Source organism: Crocuta crocuta, unplaced genomic scaffold (genome assembly GCF_008692635.1).
Source record: "Crocuta crocuta isolate KB4526 unplaced genomic scaffold, BGI_CrCroc_1.0 scaffold503, whole genome shotgun sequence".
NCBI lineage: Eukaryota > Metazoa > Chordata > Mammalia > Carnivora > Hyaenidae > Crocuta > Crocuta crocuta.
In genome coordinates, this window is record NW_027527143.1 from 409,796 (window position 1) to 426,980 (window position 17,185).

Below are 17,185 nucleotides of genomic sequence, written 5' to 3' on the forward strand. Positions count from 1 at the left end.
GTTATTGGGTTGTAAGGGTTCTTTCTATATTCTTTTTTTTTTCTTTCATAGTTTATTGTCAAGTTGGTTTCCATATAACACCCAGTTCTCAACCCCACAAGTGCCCTCCTCCATGCCCATCACCCCTCTTTCCTTTTCTCCCTCCCCCATCAGTCCTCAGTTTGTTCTCAGCATTCAGGAGTCTCTCGTGGTTTGCCTCCCTCCCTCTCCCTAACTATTTCCCCCCTTCCCCTCCCCTATGGTCCTCTGTTAAGTTACTCCTGTTCCACTTATCAGTGAAAACATATGGTATCTGTCCTTCTCTGCCTGACTTATTTCACTTAGCATAACACCCTCAAGTTCTATCCACATTGCTATGAATGGCCAGATTTCATTCTTTCTCATTGTCTTGTAGTGTTCCATTGTATATATTCTATGATATAAGTCCCTTATCAGATAATGTGTTTTGCAAATATTTTCTGTGGATTGTCTTTTCACTTTCTTGATAGTGTCCTTTGAAGCTCAAAGGTTTTTCATTTTGATAACATCCAATTTATCTATTTTGTTGTTGTTGTTGAGTGTGTTTTTGATGTCATAAGACTCCATTGCCAAATTCAAGGTAATGGAGATTTACCTTTATGTTGACCTCTAACAGTTTTATGGTTTTAGCTCTTAGATTTTAGATCTTTAACCCATTTTGATTTAATTTTTGTATATGGTCATAATCTCTGAACACATGACTCTTAAGTCTCCATTTATTATATAATTGAAAGAAAGTTCAAGCTGAGCTGTGCCTTTTATGAATCATTCACAGAGTACTTATTGAGAGCCTACTATGTGCCAGGTATTTAGGACGCAAGAATGGGCAACACAGTTGAACCTTGTTCTTACTCAGTCCTTAATGTAGTTAGGGAGACAGATCGTGGCAAGCAGAGAGTGTTACAAAGAGGACATACAAAGTAGTTTAAAAGAGTTCAGCCTGGGTACCAGATCCAGTCTGGAAAGCCAGGGAAGGCAGTGATCTGAGGGGGAAAAAGAAAAAGGAGATAGGCAAGTGTGGGGTGAAGGATGGAAAGAATGTTCTTGTCAGAAGACATGTTACTGAGTGTGAGAGAGCAGGGTGGGAAGAGATGAAATTAGAGGTAGGCAGGGACAGAAAGAGCAAGACCCTTTACTAAACACTTCCTATATGCAAGTGTTGTAAGTTCCTTTGTATGCTGTATTTTTTCATAGCATTTTCATTCCAACCCTGGGAGATAGAGTCATTATGTATTTCTTGAATGAATAAACCATAGGTCAGAGAGGTTAGGTGACCAGAAGCCCTATCTAGTTAGCAAGTGGCAGAGCTGGGACACCAACCCAGTGCTGGGTAAGTCTACACCCTGCTTTTAAGGATTTACTGTCTTGCCTCTGCTCCAGACTGGAGTCATCTTGGCAAGGAACCTCTGAGGTTTAGATTCAGGAAAGAATGGCCTTCATTGAGATATTTCAGTAAAGGACCCTATAAGAATTGGTCTGGAAGAAAAAGACTAGAGCATATACATACAAGGCCACAGTCTCCTAGCCTGTGAAAGTTTGAAAATGCCATCTTCCTTAAAGTTCATCAGGAAAAGCCTAGTCACCCTTGTGGTCAGGAATTCAAGGTTAACTGTCACTCTTATGCATAGATGACACATTCTAAGACAAGGCTCTTCAGAGTCTCATGGCCTCAGTATTTCTCTTGAGGTGTTTAATGTGAGATAATTCTTAGCTTACTCCAAGGACTTAAAAAACTGGACCACAGCATTGTACCACCTCATGATGGTTCTTGCCTTGATCAGAGTGGCTGATGCTTCTGGTTAAAGAATTAATTAATTGTACTCTCCTGTTCAAAGTTACCTTGGGCTTTTCAAGGCAGGATTGCCAATGTGGATATGTGAATGTGAACTCTGCAGGAGCCTGGAGAGACTGATACAGCAGGAAACTCTACACTCAGATGAAATTTCCCACCTGATTACCCAGAAGCAAGCAGGCTGGTGTAGCCGTACAGCTGTAGTGGCAGCCAAATGCCCTCCTTCTCTGCAAGTTGTAGGCTTTTAGCTTTCGGATTCTGTCCAGCTGGAAGCTCAGGCAGGGATGATAAAGCAGAGCTATAGCAAAGCTTTATGAAAAGCAATCCGTTAAAAGCAGACAAGGAACGTTGTTTGTCTTAGACTACAATGCTTCTTGAAGTTTCTCTGCTTCTCTCCTCCTCCCCTGAGCCAGCTTTTCTCTGCTTATCTGTGAGTTTGAAAATGAGACTAGGGATAAACTGGCCTCAGCAATGAGCTTTTGCTCTTCAAGTGTGTAACTGAATGCAAGGACGCTTGCTGCTCATGTAACTGGGCCTCGCCAACTCATTCCTTTATTCAAGCTCTTACTCTTATGTGTTATTCTATTTTGCATTACAGAAGCAGTGCCACAATCTCAAAATTCCGACAAAGCCCAGGAAAGTTCCATAAATTATTGAAACGGGCTGTGACTTAGGCAAAAAGGAGCAGTGGAAACTGAAAAAAAAAAAAGCCTCCAGGGAAGCTAGAGATTCTTTCTCTATAAGGGGCAGCAGCTACTGAGCTCCAGCTCATTGTTTCTTTGCAAAAATTGGGCCATTGTTGGCAGATCTTACCATTTTATTTTCAAGAAAATCAGAAATCCTCAATTTTGTTGGACATTTCTGTATTCTAAAGTCACATGGGGATCAGGCAGGTTGAGAGGTAGTATCTAGCTTCATAGACTATCAGCTTGCAGTCTCTGTAAAATAGCATGGGCCTTGAAAACACAAGCTCAGGATTCAGTGAACTAAATTTGTATTCTGTGCTAACTGTAGACCTTGAGTAAATTATCTAATCTTTTTTTTATCATTATCAGCAATTAAAAGTTTATCTATTGAGATGTTTTGAGAATTATATGTGCTTAGAACAATGTCTAACCTATAGTAAACTCTCCATGAAGATTTTTTCTTTTCTACATCGATTTCCTTTGAAAAGGCCATCCTCCATTCTTGAAGAGCAGGTTTGCAAAGCCTCCTCTGCTGAAAACTGCCCAGCAACAGGCCTTGTTGGGAGTGGTGGAGCTGTAAGCTCATTGCAGCAGCCACTTGCTTTCCTGTAACTCATCCCAGGCCAGAAACCCAGCCCCTCCCCCACCGGGCATGCCCAGAAACTATAGATCCTGCTTTAATTACCAGCAATTAAGCCAGCTTCAGCCTGCAGTACAGGACGAGGCCCTGCACATTGGCCCCCTGAGGCCCTTATAGGAACACGACTTAGCCCTCCATCACTTCCTCCACCCCCAGCTGTATATTCAGTCATTGCTACCCACCCCATGCAAACCTCTCTGCTGTCAGAAACGATGTAAGCCAGGGAAATCTGAAGACCTGGGCAAGGATCTTCCCTGAGGTGCATTCTAAACCCCGACATCCAAACAAGCGTTCTCCAGGGTAAACCATAGCTTACAAGATTCTCTTTGGATTGCATAATGAGAGATGAAGGCCCTGTCTTTGTCAGTACGTTTTCTTCATTTGGTATAATACATTTGTAAGAGAGGATTATTTTCTTAAACCCAGGAAGGAACTAGTACATTCACTGTAGTGAAAAAGAAAATTGAGAAGAAAAATAAAAGACCTAGTATGGGAGAAAGGCACAGTAGCAATGGTAAATCTATCTTATTAGAGGAAGTTGAGTGAGTTAGTTTGTGTAGTGAGGGATGTAGAAGAAGACTGACAGCTCACAGTTCCTTGCCATGCCCTTCTGGTCTTAGCTGACAGCTGTGCAGTTGTTAAATAGCATATTGGTGAAAATCTCAGGACTCAGGCTTGGGGATAAATGCTTTCTGGACCTGGAGTGCTCTTGGGCATAGGCAGGTAGGGGTGCTTAAATAACAGGAGGCTGGCTTTTCCCTTCCCTTGGAGCCCTGCATTTTTGACTTGGGCTGAAACAGCTTAGAAAAGTCCTCTTTACTAGCTTTTGTTTGCAGTGTGGGTCTCAAGGCTGCTCTTCCTAGCCTCTGGGGAGACTAAGCTTGTAGCCCACACCTGCTCGGGGCTCTGGGGCCCTGAGGCCAGATGAAGTTGGTGCTCAGGGCAGCTGAGCTGCCTCCATCTGTGACCCAAGGTTACAATGAGCCTCTGGGAGGGTGAGGCAGGAACCTCCATGCTCTCCACTGCACAGATGGCTTTGTTCTATTTACAGATCAGGAGTCAGTGGCATTTTGCAATTCCCTAGTTCAGTAGTTATTAATGTCTGTAATCCCAGTTAAAAAACACAGACTTAATTAGAATTTAACAAAGTTTTAAAATGAAGATTTAATGTAGCTTCCTCGAATATATAAATCTTAAGGTATGCCTGTGTCTACCTAGATAATTCAGGCAAGGGAAGCTCCCACCACCTTAAACACTGTGATTATCTATCTCAGCAGACTCTTGTCCTTTCTTTTCTTTTGTAAAAATTAACCAAATTATAGCACAAGCTCTTATTTCACTAAACATATGCGTAACTTGTCACTGGCTGCTTTACCCCTCTGCTCTTTCTCCTATCCTGTAACTTCACTAATTATATTCTACCAAACAGCAGATCTACAGCTTCATTGAGCATAAAGTCACAAAAGTAACATGTAAGTGCATACCAAGTTCATTCAAGTCCTAATCTTTCAGAAATCATGAGGAATCAGAAGCTTAGTAAAATTAATAGAGAGTGGTGGTCATTTGCAGAGATATAGGAAGATCTGATGACACCAACCAACAATTCCATTACTGCCATAAAGCCCAGACTGGGAATATCAAGTGTAAACTCCTTGCACAGGAAAATCCATGCACAAATCAATCAAAAATGCATGTTTCTGAGCAAGTTTTTTACTGGAGTAGTAAATGGGGTCACATGATAAGAGAAAATTCAACCAGTAGAATGCTCCCTCAGAAATGTTAAGACCAATCCCATAGATACCCCCTGAAATCCTTTCTGGCTGTAATATCCTGAAGCCTAAGACAACTTTTCTTTACTTATCCTCTAACCTCCCCATATCACCCCATCTCTACTTCATATGATTGCACAAGCTCTGTAGCCTCACCTCCATGGAAGTTGAGTCACTCAGTTGAGAGAGCATTATCCCTTGACCATCGGTATTTCAGCACCACGGAGAGTGATACCTCCTCTAAAATACCCCACCCCATTTTACCTTCCCTTTGGGGTGATATGCCTATGTCACAGTATGCACACACATACACTTATATTGGCCCCCCCTCAAGAATAATTATATGTTACATACATGTAATTATAAATAGCATATAATATGTTATATAATGTGTAATGTTTTTTCATATACTTCTATAACATATAACTTATATATATTATATTCAAGAAAAACTATTCACAGAAGTGAAGCCATTTGAATAGATATATCCAAGTCTATTTGCTCCCTTAGCTTTACCTCAGTTATCACATTTAGGCAGAAACATTTTTTGTGTGTAGCCAACCCCCTATGCATTTGTAGACTATTAGAAGTCAGTAGGTGTTTCCTCCCAATGTGGGAAACTGATGTACAGTATCAGTGATGGGTGGTTATCAGGCTTCTTCCTGATTTTCTCCAGACACAGAAGGCTTGGTACTTCATTGGGGATTTTAAAAACTCTATGAGAGTTTTTAACTCTATCAGAGCCTGCATGGCTCAGTTGGTTAAGCATCTGGCTTTTGTTTTTGGCTTGGGTCATGATCTCACAGTTTGTGAGCTCAAGCCCCTCATCAGGCTCCATGCTGACGGTGAGGAGCTTGCTTGGGATTCTCTCTCTCTCCCTCTCTCCTTGCCCCTCTCCCACTTGTTCTCTCTGTCTCTCTCAAAAATAAATAAACAAATTTTAAAAAAGAAAGATCTTTTTGGAAAGGAAGGAAGGTAGGTAGGTAGGCAGGCAGGTAGAGATTTTCTGTCATTGAGCTGAAAGCTGCTTGCTGATAACAATTCTGCATCCATCCAGAATATGACCACTTCTTCCCTCTCCATCACTAGCCCGCTGGTCCTAGTCACCATCATGTTTCATCTGGGTCTTTCTGGGTCACCTTGATCCCCTTGCAGCCTGTTCTTCATGAAACATCCCTTTTAAAAGGAAAAATCCCTTAAACATCTAAATCATGCTTATGTCACTTCACTGCTTTATCCCTCAGCAGGTTTACCATTTTTCTCAGAGTAAAAGTTAGATTCCTTATAATCACCTAAAGGGTCTTTCATGATTTGCCTCTTCCCACATCATCCATCTTTGACTTAATCCCCTCCCACTGTCCCTTTCACTCACTCTGCTCTAGGCCATTTTGGCCTTTTTTACCCCTGTCCCTTGAACACTAAGCATACTCTTGCATCAGGTGCTTTGCACTTGCTGTTTTCTCTAACAGGAATGCTCTTCTTTGCCCCAAATGCCACTTTAATATTAAGGTCTTTCCTTATTATTCTATTTAAGGCCCCACATACTCCCTATCCCTATTTTACTCTTAGGCAGTGATTGGTAAATGCTGGTAAATGTTTAACAACCTATGGTGGGGAGGGGAGGGCAGTCCTGATTTATAGCATTGGCCAATTTCTAGCATATAAATACTTTCACTGTGGCTGACTTCAAGCTACCAGTGTAAAGTCACCAAAGGCAAAGTTGGGAAAGGCTAGCAACTGACTCTCTTCATCTGTTACAAGCCAGCTCTGCACACTACTTAGTGTAAAGGAGGGTGCAGCACACTCCTAGTGCTAAGTGCAATGGTAGCCATAGGTTGATCCAGGAGAACTCCAGAGGAAAGAAAAACTCATGGGGAAGAAATTTTGCCTTTACTTTTGTGTTTCACACTGCTTTTGGAACACCTAAACCTGGGAATTCTGACTAATCCTTGAATGCCATATCTTAAAAGCCAAACCCTTACTTACCCTCTCAAATCAATATTTGTTGATTTTTCTGCTTCTGTTCAGAGTACCACATTCTCCCCATCTTTGACCTCTTGGGGGTTTTTTTGTTTGTTTTGTTTTTTTATTTACACGTACATTCCCAGTGGTTCTGACCGTCCAGGATGATAAGATTATTATGTCCTGAGACAATTTACTTACATAGTCCGTGAGGACATAAGAATGCTCATAGTCAGCTGACTTTATCAGGAACTGTCCATTGCTCCTTTCTGTGGTTTGTCTGGGAGCAGACTCTGGGAGCCACTGAGTCCATGTCATCCCTAACAAGTGCAGTTGGACTGCATTTCCAGGACCATCTAACAGGGTCACCAAGACCCCACTACAACTGTTCCCATGAAGTCAACTCATTGATTTCCTAGATATTCATGGCCTCTAGGTTAAGAGTTATGAACCAAATCATGTCTAATGTCTTCTACCATTTCTAATACAGTGTAGTTTAGTTTGATTCTTTTATGCTCCCCCAAGCTTAGTCAGCCTCTAATTATCTTTCAGGGAGATGAACAAACTGACTGAGACAGAAATACAGAGATGGGCTAAGAGAGAAAGAAAGAGAGGGAGAAAGGAGAAATTCTTCGGACTTAATTGGTCCTCTATAGCCAAATAATGGCTCATAATTATCAAATTAATAAAGTGTCTTTGTTATTCATAATGTGCTCACAAATGGATATGAGCTTTTAAGTTATGTTTCACTGAAGGGTATGACTAATGAATTAATATGCAAAAGCTGAAAATAAATTTTAATATTGCAAGTTTTTTCTAGAATTCAGAATGTTTACTTGCAATAATTTAATACAAATTAAAAAATAGCCCCAAATTAGATTTTCAGTTTCATTTTTAAAAAGAGAAATGAGTTTTTGTAGAGTTTTTTTGTGTGTGTGGTGTTGTTTAGAGAGAGAGAGTTGGGGAGAGGGGCAGATGGAGAGAGAGAGACTCTTAAGCAGGCTCCATGCTCCATGCAGAGTCTGACACAGGGATCGATCCCATACTCTGGGATCATGACCTGAGCAGAAGTCAAGAGTCAGATGCTCAACTGAGCCACCCAAGTGCTCCTATTGCAGTTATTTTTAAGCACTGATTTTGGACTTATTTTTCATATTGCAGTTTTAAAGATATAAATACATTACAAAACTCAGTTATTTTGTTAAGAGATTTTTTTTAACTTTTATAAACTAGCTCCATCACACTTGTCATGTAGACTTCAACATTATTCTCTGCTACTGAAAGACAATTCAGACTTTATTTATTTATTTACTTATTATTTTTAATAGTTTATTGTCAAGTTGGTTTCCATATAACACCCAGTGCTTATCCCAACAAGTGCCCTCCTCCATGCCCATCACCCACTTTCCCCTCTCCCCCAACCCCCATCAACCCTCAGTTTGTTCTCAGTGTTTAAGAGTCTCTTATGGTTTGCATCCCTCCCTCTCTGTAACTATTTTCCCCCTTACTCTCCCCCATGGTCTTCTGTTAAGTTTGTCCTGATGCACATATGAGTGAAAATACATAGTGTCTATCTTTCTCTGCCTTACTTATTTCACTTAGCATAACACTCCATTTCCATCCACATTGCTACAAATGGCCAGATTTCATTCTCTCTCATTGCCATGGAGTATTCCATTGTATAGATAAACCACATCTTCTTGATCCATTTGTCAGCTGATGGACACTTAGGCTCTTTCCATGTTTGGACTATTGTTGAGAGTGCTGCAGTGAACACTGGGGTACATGTCCCCCTGTGCATCAGCACTCCTGTATCCCTTGGGTGAATTCCTAGCAGTGCTATTGGTGGGTCATAGGGGAGTTCTATTGTTAATTTTTTGAGGAACCTCCACACTGTTTTCCAGAGCAGCTGCACCAGTTTGCATTCTCACCAACAGTGTAGGAGGGTGCCTGTTTCTCCACATCCTCGCCAGCATCTATAGTCTCTTGATTTGTTCATTTTATCCAATCTGATTGGCGTGAGGTGGTTTGGTTTTAATTTGTATTTACCTGATGATGAGTGACATTGAGCATCATTTCATGTGTCTGTTGGCCATCTGTATGTCTGTCTTCTTTGGAGAAGTTTCTATTTATGTCTTCTGCCCATTTCTTCACTGGATTATTTGTTTTTTGGGTGTGAGTTCAGTGAGTTCCTTATAGATTTTGGAAAATTTTTAAATGTTTATTTTTGAGAGAGAGAGAGAGCAAGTAGGGGAGAGGCATAGAGAGAGGGATACACAGAATCTGAGGCAGGCTCCAGGCACAAGCTGTCAGCACAGAGCCGTACGTGGGGCTGGAACTCACGAACCGTGAGATCAGGACCTGAGCCAAAGTCTGACACTTAACTGACTGAGCCACCCAGGCGCCCCCATGATTTATTTTAAAAAAAGAAAAGAAAAACAATCATTCACATAGTCACAGACCCAGTGACAAGGAGCTACTGGTCATTTACTTCTCAGTTATGGGAAACTGCAAGGCAAAAATACCTGATGCCCTTTGCTCCCTATTGTCACCCAGCTAACTTCCATAGGTTAGTGGGAAACCTTGCCACTAACACTGACACACTGGCTTGGTTTTTTGGCCAGATATTTATTGAACATAGTTGCTATGTGCCAGGCACGTGAAAACAGTTGGAATATGAAAGTGAATATGAGAAAATTCAAACACGGGCCCTGATCTCATGGAGCTCCCATGTGATAAAAGAGTGAGTGTGGGTGGGAGAAGATCAGATAGCAAAACTTCCGAGGCTAGTAAAATGCATTCCTTACCTCTCTCTTGTGGACACCTCCCAGCCCCTCCATATATGTGGCTCCTGTGGAGAATTGAGGCAACATGCTACATTTCAGGGTACAGGGCTTCCAGCAACAACACATGTGATCCTCTCTTTTTTTTTTCCTTTTCAATATCACAAGAGGCTAAACAAATGTCAACTCCTAACATAATATTATGTCCTTACCTTACAAATAAGTTGTAGGAGATACAAGTACTTTATGGTTGGCTACTGGGAAAAGAAAAAACCTCTTACTCCTGGCTTGTATAGAGAATAGAAACACATTTGGTTTTTCTTGTCACCCTGATCAAGACAGTCAATCCCTGTGTATGATCTCTTCTGTTTTTGGAGCGATAACAACGCTCAGTTGATTGGACACGGGAATACTACATATATCAGTTTGAATCTGCCAAAGAATGGAAGCCAAGATGGGACTAGATGTGCAAAAGATTTCTTGGAGTCAGGACAACAGGAAAAGCAAGGAGAGCTTTCAGACTGCAATAGAGATCTGTATCATAATATTTGTAATATCTTTAAAAGGAGGAAGAACAAAAGAAGATTGGGTGAGAAAAGTCTCAGACTACAGTAATATTTCAAGCCTATGGAGAACCTTGGCACAAAGTTACCCTCTGACGAGTCCTGAATCTCACAGAGTGTTCCTGCCTTAGTACCCTTGCCATGGTGGCTGGGAGCAGGTAGGGGTAAGCACAGGCTTGGAATGAGTGTAGAAGTGGGTCTGGAGGGGCAGCAGCTGGGGATATGTCTCCCATAGCAGCAGATCTGGGTGGTACATTTTCATGGCTGCACAGCATGTCACTGTTGACCTTGAGGAAATCTCTCACCTGTACCAAGCCTCCATTTCCACTGCTGCAGCCTCTGTCCTGGGCAACAGCCTTAGTTGTTTCTGGGAAGCAGTCTCCCTTGGACATTTCAGCAGTCACCCTGGGTCACTCAGAAGCACAGTTTCCCCTTTCCTCTCCCTACTAATATTAGACATCTGCAATTTTTATTTTTTGTTTATAACCATGTTTCCTGATATTCTGAGTGGAATGGAAATGCCAATTGCAGTGAATTGCTACCTTGGTATTGTCCATTCGCTACTGTAAAGTCAGTTCTGTGACAGAGTCCTTCAGGTGAAGAGGGTGTCTAGATGACTGAATAAGCCACGGAACAGCATTTAGTCGAGTGGCATTTGTTCCCAGAATCTACCCTCCCCTTGCTTCATTTTTGGTAAAGGATTAATTTTAAAAACACTTTCCCCAGAGGAACAAGTACAACTTTTTTTATTTGATACCACCTCAACTGTATACTAGAGCCTGGAATTAAAAAACTAAAACAACTCATTGTTCTCAGATTAGCTTATATAAAAGGACTGTTTAGCCCCAGCTAGTTCCAAGGTAACTTTATTTGTACTTGATTTTAGCTTTGCTTAGATTGCCTTGTAGAAAGAATGATGTCCTGAATTAGTCCTGGCTGTGGTCAAACATGCTGCAAATGTCTGGATCTTCTTTGAATCGTGATGATAGTAAGTTAGAGTTAGGCTGGAGAAGTCAGAGTCAGGCTCCATACTATAATGGTAATTCTCACATCGATCATGGGCAGATTTCTCGAAAACAGTTATGAAAGGATAGTCATGGGAACATATAAACAATAAGTTATCACTCAGATATTCAGTTTATCAATCTGTGAGTTATTAAAAAATCACTTATTTTGTCTCCAGTATTATCAAAGTAAGCATGGTTTCTATCTTACTGGCTCTAGAAAGGGAGAGACAATAATACAAACACACTTTCCAACCTAATTAACCTCAACGCCTTTGCCAGACCACTAGTCTAGGCAAATATGCTATGCATGGATTTAATGAAGTATTTGACAAAAAGTGTTATGATGTTCTTGAAGGCAAAAGGGAATGATGTGGGCTGGATAATAGTATAGTCTCATTTTATACTTGGGTCCAAAAAATGAAGTGTTCAACAACAGAGATGAGGACATGCAAGCCACGAGGTTTCTTGGAAGAGACTTGGAGGGTCTGACAAAGAAAAGCCAGCATGACTCAGCACTTCTCTGTGACAGCCCAAATCTGCTGTATCTGGAGCCTCTAGTACAGAGGGTTCACAGCAAACTGGAGATACTGCAGCTACGGACACAGTGGTCCAGCTGCATCAGCAAGGGCCACCTACAGGTGACTCCATTAGGTGTGTTCGGATACACAAACGTAGACTTCTTAAGTCACTGAGAGTTCTTATCAAAACACAGCACGAAATATATTTTTTAATTACAGGGTTTTTTTGGCACAATGCCAACAGGGAGAGGTTACAAGGTGTAATGCGTGCCTTGATTACCGACAACCAACAAGATCCCATCAATAAATTGTTATAATTAACAATTAAATTAGATCCAAATGTTCTTATTTTATTCAGAACAAAAAATAAGAAAAGTTTTGAGCTAGGTAATATTGAGGGCTTATTTATGTGCCTGGAGACAGGCTCAGATTTAATATGCACTCCTTCCTTTAAGATTCATCGATAGCAATCCATGGTGTCAGTGCTACTATTATCCTCATTTCACAAGGAACACAGTGGGTCTTGACCAAGGCTAACAAGTGATAAGTCATACTATGAATCCAGATGTGCCTAGCTCCAGAGCTTACTCTTGATGTCACTGAATAATACTGCCTCTTGCAAGTAGAATTTTTCTTCTAATAAATGATGTGAAAACCACCAACTGTTTAGACACGGTAAAGTGTGTTTTAATCAAATATTTGTGTAGTATAGAAAACACTGTCATATATTTCCATCAGGTAAAGCATCAAGTCTATCCCTTTTGTTTGCTTTTAGCATAATAGGAGAATTCTCTGATACTGTTGTTAAAAAAGGAAATATCAGGCCCAAAATAGGGTTGCTTGTACTGTCCCATGTCAGCAAAACAAGACTTGATACCTAAACTAACTGCAGACTCAGCCTCTTCCAGGAATATAACCATTAACCAGTCAACCTGGAATTACCTGGTCAGCATTGGTGAGGTAATCAGCCCACCTGATATACCCTTTCTACTCTCTTTATGAGGATGAACTACCTGAAACAGTGCATTCACTTATTTTTAATTTTTTTTCACAGTTAAAAAAATTTTTTTAACATTTATTTTTGAGACAGAGAGAGAGACAGAGCATGAGCAGAGAAGGGCCAGAGAGAGAGGGACACACAGAATCTGAAACAGGCCCCAGGCTCTGAACTGTTAGCACAGAACTCGATGCAGGGCTCGAACCCACGAACCATGAGATCATGACCTGAGCCAAAGTCAGACACTTAACCAACTGAGCCACCCAGGCACCCCAATATACTTTTTATTTTTATTATTGAAGCACAGTTGACATATAATGTTCTCTTAGTTTCAGGTGTACAACACAGTGATAGGACTATATATAATGATTCTATATGTGACTCACTGTTCATCATTAAGTGTAGTCACCATCTGTCTACCTCTTAATCCCCTTTACCTATTTCACCCGTACTCCTGCCCCCTCCCCTCTGGCAACCATCAGTTAGTTAGCTTTTTAGAGTCCACATATAAGTGAAATTTGTCTTTCTCTGACTTACTTCACTTGGTATTATATCGTCTAGATCCATCTATGTTGCCACAAATGGCAAGATCTTATATGATCCAGGAATTGCACTGCTGTGTTTTTACCCAAAGAAAATAAAAACATTAATTTGAAAACATTCACCCCGATGTTTACTGCAGCCTTATTTACAATAGACAAGATATGGAAGCAACCCAATTGTCCATTGATAGATGAATGGATTAAAAGGATGTGGTATATATATATATATGTAATGGACTATTACTATACTATATATATATAATGGACTATATATATAATGGACTATTACTCAGCCATAAAAACATAATGAAGCATTGTGTTCTTTGCTAATTTCCTTTCACCATTTTCTGCCTTTAAAAACCCTTCCCTTCTTACAGCTCAGGAGACTTATTTCTGTTTGTTAGATGGGATGCTGACCAATTCATGAATTGTTGAATAAAGCCAAATTTTAATCTTTAAATGTACTCAGTTGAAATTTTGCTTTTTAACACTCAAATATAACTAATAAGTTTATTTATTTATTTTGAGAGAGACAGAGAGAGACCCCCAAGCAGGCTCCACACTGTCAGCACAGAGCCCAATGTGGGACTTGAACCAGATGCTTAACCAACTGAGCCACCAGGCACCCCTACTTTTTAACCCTCTTAACATAGTTTTCTCTAAAAACCATTAATTACCTCATTGTATATTTCAGTCTCAATAACTAAGTCCACAGTTATTATTTTTCCTTCCTTTCCTTTTTCCTTTTTCCTTTCCTTTTCTCAGAATCTGATCCATGGAAAGTGATTTTTGTGGTATATGGGTTCAGTATACAAGAGGTCATTGTGTTTCATCACTGATATTATGCGGTAGTCTCCATCCCCAAATATTTTTGCTTGGGGGAGACAGGGTGCTTAGCTCCACTCTATGGATCTCAAGTCCCTTAAACCAGTTATAATAATCCTTCCCTTTTGTCAGATAGCACTTTGCCAATCTCCCTTGCAGCTAGTGGTGGCCATGGGTTCAGTCTTCATCAAGAGATGGGTTAAGTCTGTTAAAGAGGTTTTAAAAAGGTTTTATTTTCAGATAAAACAACAGACACAAGAAACGCTTACTGGAGCCATGCCTTGTCTCACTTCTACTTGGTTCTTAGGTGAACATAGCGCCTGGGAAGGTAATCTCCATCTTGTGACCTTGAGGCAACATGGTGAAAACACCTGAGCAGAAAGCTAGAAAGGCCTGCATCTTTGGAAACTGAACCAAGCCTGCAATTGCCTACCTCCCCACTACTCATGAGGTAAGGAAAACAAATGTTTACTTGCATAAGCCAGTGCTAACCAAATTTCCTATTTCTTGGTATTCATATCACAAATGAATATGTTAAATTTGTAAGACCAGGTATCCCAATGACTCATACCAATGCAGTATTTGTTTAGTCAGTGCTGTCAAGAATAAAAGTCACATGCTCTTGCCCTGGTGATTTATTAACATTCTTGGATATGACAGACCACTTCCAAAAGGTTGGTTATCACATTATAACAGAAATAAACATAAAATATGCATGTTACTTTTATGTGTATTAGTATGAAATACATTTTAGAAGAAAATCTGTTGGCATTGATTATTCCTCCAAGGATCACCCACAAACATCTGAATGCTCCTCAATTGGAAGAGTGACCCAGCAAGCCCCTCTCTTTCCACTTCAATCCATCCCCATGGCTACAGCTCAGAGCCTGGTTGAACCTGCTGACCACACAGGGCAGCTGTGGCAGAGTCTTCCTTAAAGGAACCCAGACATGCTCAGAAATACAATTCCTGAAGGTAGCCCTTAAGTAATAGATGTGAAGCAATCGAAAACAGAATGCTTATGAGTTCTCAATAATTGTTTAATTAAAGCTGCCATGACCCAGAATCAGAGCTGTGTGGTCTGGAATAGAATGGGTGGGAGATGCAGACTGGTATGAAGAAAGCACTAAGATACAGGCTGCCTCCTTTCTTGCCCACGAAGAGGGCGACTAGCCATTCCCCAGTGAAAAAGGATTTGAAATTAACATCACGGCTGAATTAAACTTGTTACTTGCTATTAGACATAATTATGCTTTGTGAACTCTTAAGTAAAACTACATTCACTTCTTTTTTATAGTATCAGTTTACTAATTTCAATTAACCACTCCTTCACCTTTGTAAGCTCTTAAATGAAAGAGACCCTTGATAGTATCTGGAATGGGTGGGCCCAATTGATGATTTTAGTCAAACTTCTCATCCCTAGAGGGAGCCTCAATAAGTGCACAGAAATACCCTTTTATTTCTCCTACCCCTTAATGGCCTAATGTTTATAAAGCATTTCATAGAGTCTGCTTATAGTAAACACCCACAGATAATAGCTCTCTCTCCCAGCCCTTACTAGTTCTTTCTCAGCACTGTTTATATGTCCCATGAATAACTGTCATTGTCACTAATGAGGAGGGGGATAGTCACACCATGTACATCTCTATTAGCTCATGCCTTAAAATGGGCAGCACAGTGTAAGAGAGACAAAAACAAAATTTGTCCAGCTGAGAATGAAAATTCACATCTTTTCAGGAATGGCTGATGTGCTGGAGATGTTTAGTCTGAACTATTGAAATCTTAGGAGAAATGTGTTTGAAGATGTCTTCAACCCTTTAAAAAGCTGTCATGTTGCAGAGGGCCTTGACTTCTGTCTGGGCCCCAGAGGATGGAAATAGATCAGTGAGTGAAAGGAGTACATAAAGTATTTTTTAGTCTACCTCCTTCAGTAATGTGGTTCTTAGAAATCCTGGGCTAACTTAATGGGGTACTGACATTGTTGGCTTGAAAATTTAGGAGACATGGAAACCAGGCCATAATAACCTTGATCTAACCCAAATCAGACCACAAAGATTTCACCAAGATTCTGTAAGCTGTACAACTGAAATCTGCTCACAATCTTCTCCCCTTCCACACTGTGATCTGTAACAGAAGATTCAAGAGATGTCTAATCTCAGGTTGTCCAACTCTGCCTCAGCCCTTGACAACTACAGATTTATAACAGTAGGCTATACTGTTATACTATAGTTTAATATCCTATAGTAGTTTGAGGCTCAGTGCTATGCTGTGAAGAAGCAAAAAACCCAAATATTAGATATGTTTGGACTAGTTCCTAGGAGAAGGGGTCAGCTGTAAATAACAACGTTGTTCTAAAGCAGTTTGTTGGGGGGTAATTAAAAAAATAAGAAAGCAATGCAAATTAGAAAGCAATTCAAAACCACTTGCCTTGAAGAAATGATCTCAGCCTGGGGAATATGAAAATTTGCCTCTGGTCTAAGTTATTCTCTGTCCTTTCCATTAACATCAGGCCTCTATGATTACTGATGTTATTTTCTAACACTGTGCATACTTTCTCTCCTACTAGAAGTCAGTCTTGCTTCTGCTTCACTGCTAGGTGTTCTTCATCCTTGAAACCCAGAGATCCCCAACATCCATCATCCTACCACGGCACCTCTGGGCTGAGAGGAACAGTATTAAGCTTATAATAAGAGAAGAAGAGGTAGTGCTCTTCTGAGGACAGTGTAGTGATGGAAAAGGTGATCCCGCTTCCTGACCTCTGGCCCACCTGAGACACTAGGGGGCCAGCTGTTTTTCTATGTTACCAGTATCTGAGCTCAGCTCTGGCTGCGTGTAAAGATAAACAGTGAAACCTCTCCCTTAAGGAAAAGTTTAGAAATTATTTAAGGTCATAATGAACATAAGCTTATACATAGAATCCTAGAACACTTAATAAGAATAACAAGAAGAAGAATAAGAATGGAGACTATAGTCAGATAGTAATATTTTTAATAACTATCGAGGCATAATTTTCATTCCATAAAATCGCACAAATCTTCAAGGATTTTCAGTAATGTAACAAAGTTTGCACCCATCACCATGGT

At 40.4% G+C, this 17,185-nt stretch overlaps 1 long non-coding RNA gene across 1 annotated transcript in view; it reads left to right on the plus strand.

Moving 5' to 3' along the window:
- Nucleotides 1-17,185, plus strand: part of LOC144228227 (uncharacterized) — a 116,112-nt gene that overhangs the window by 12,302 nt on the left and 86,625 nt on the right. Inside the window, exon 2 of the long non-coding RNA XR_013334151.1 lies at nt 14,410-14,553. This is a non-coding gene — a long non-coding RNA (uncharacterized LOC144228227). The remainder of the gene's footprint in view (nt 1-14,409; nt 14,554-17,185) is intronic.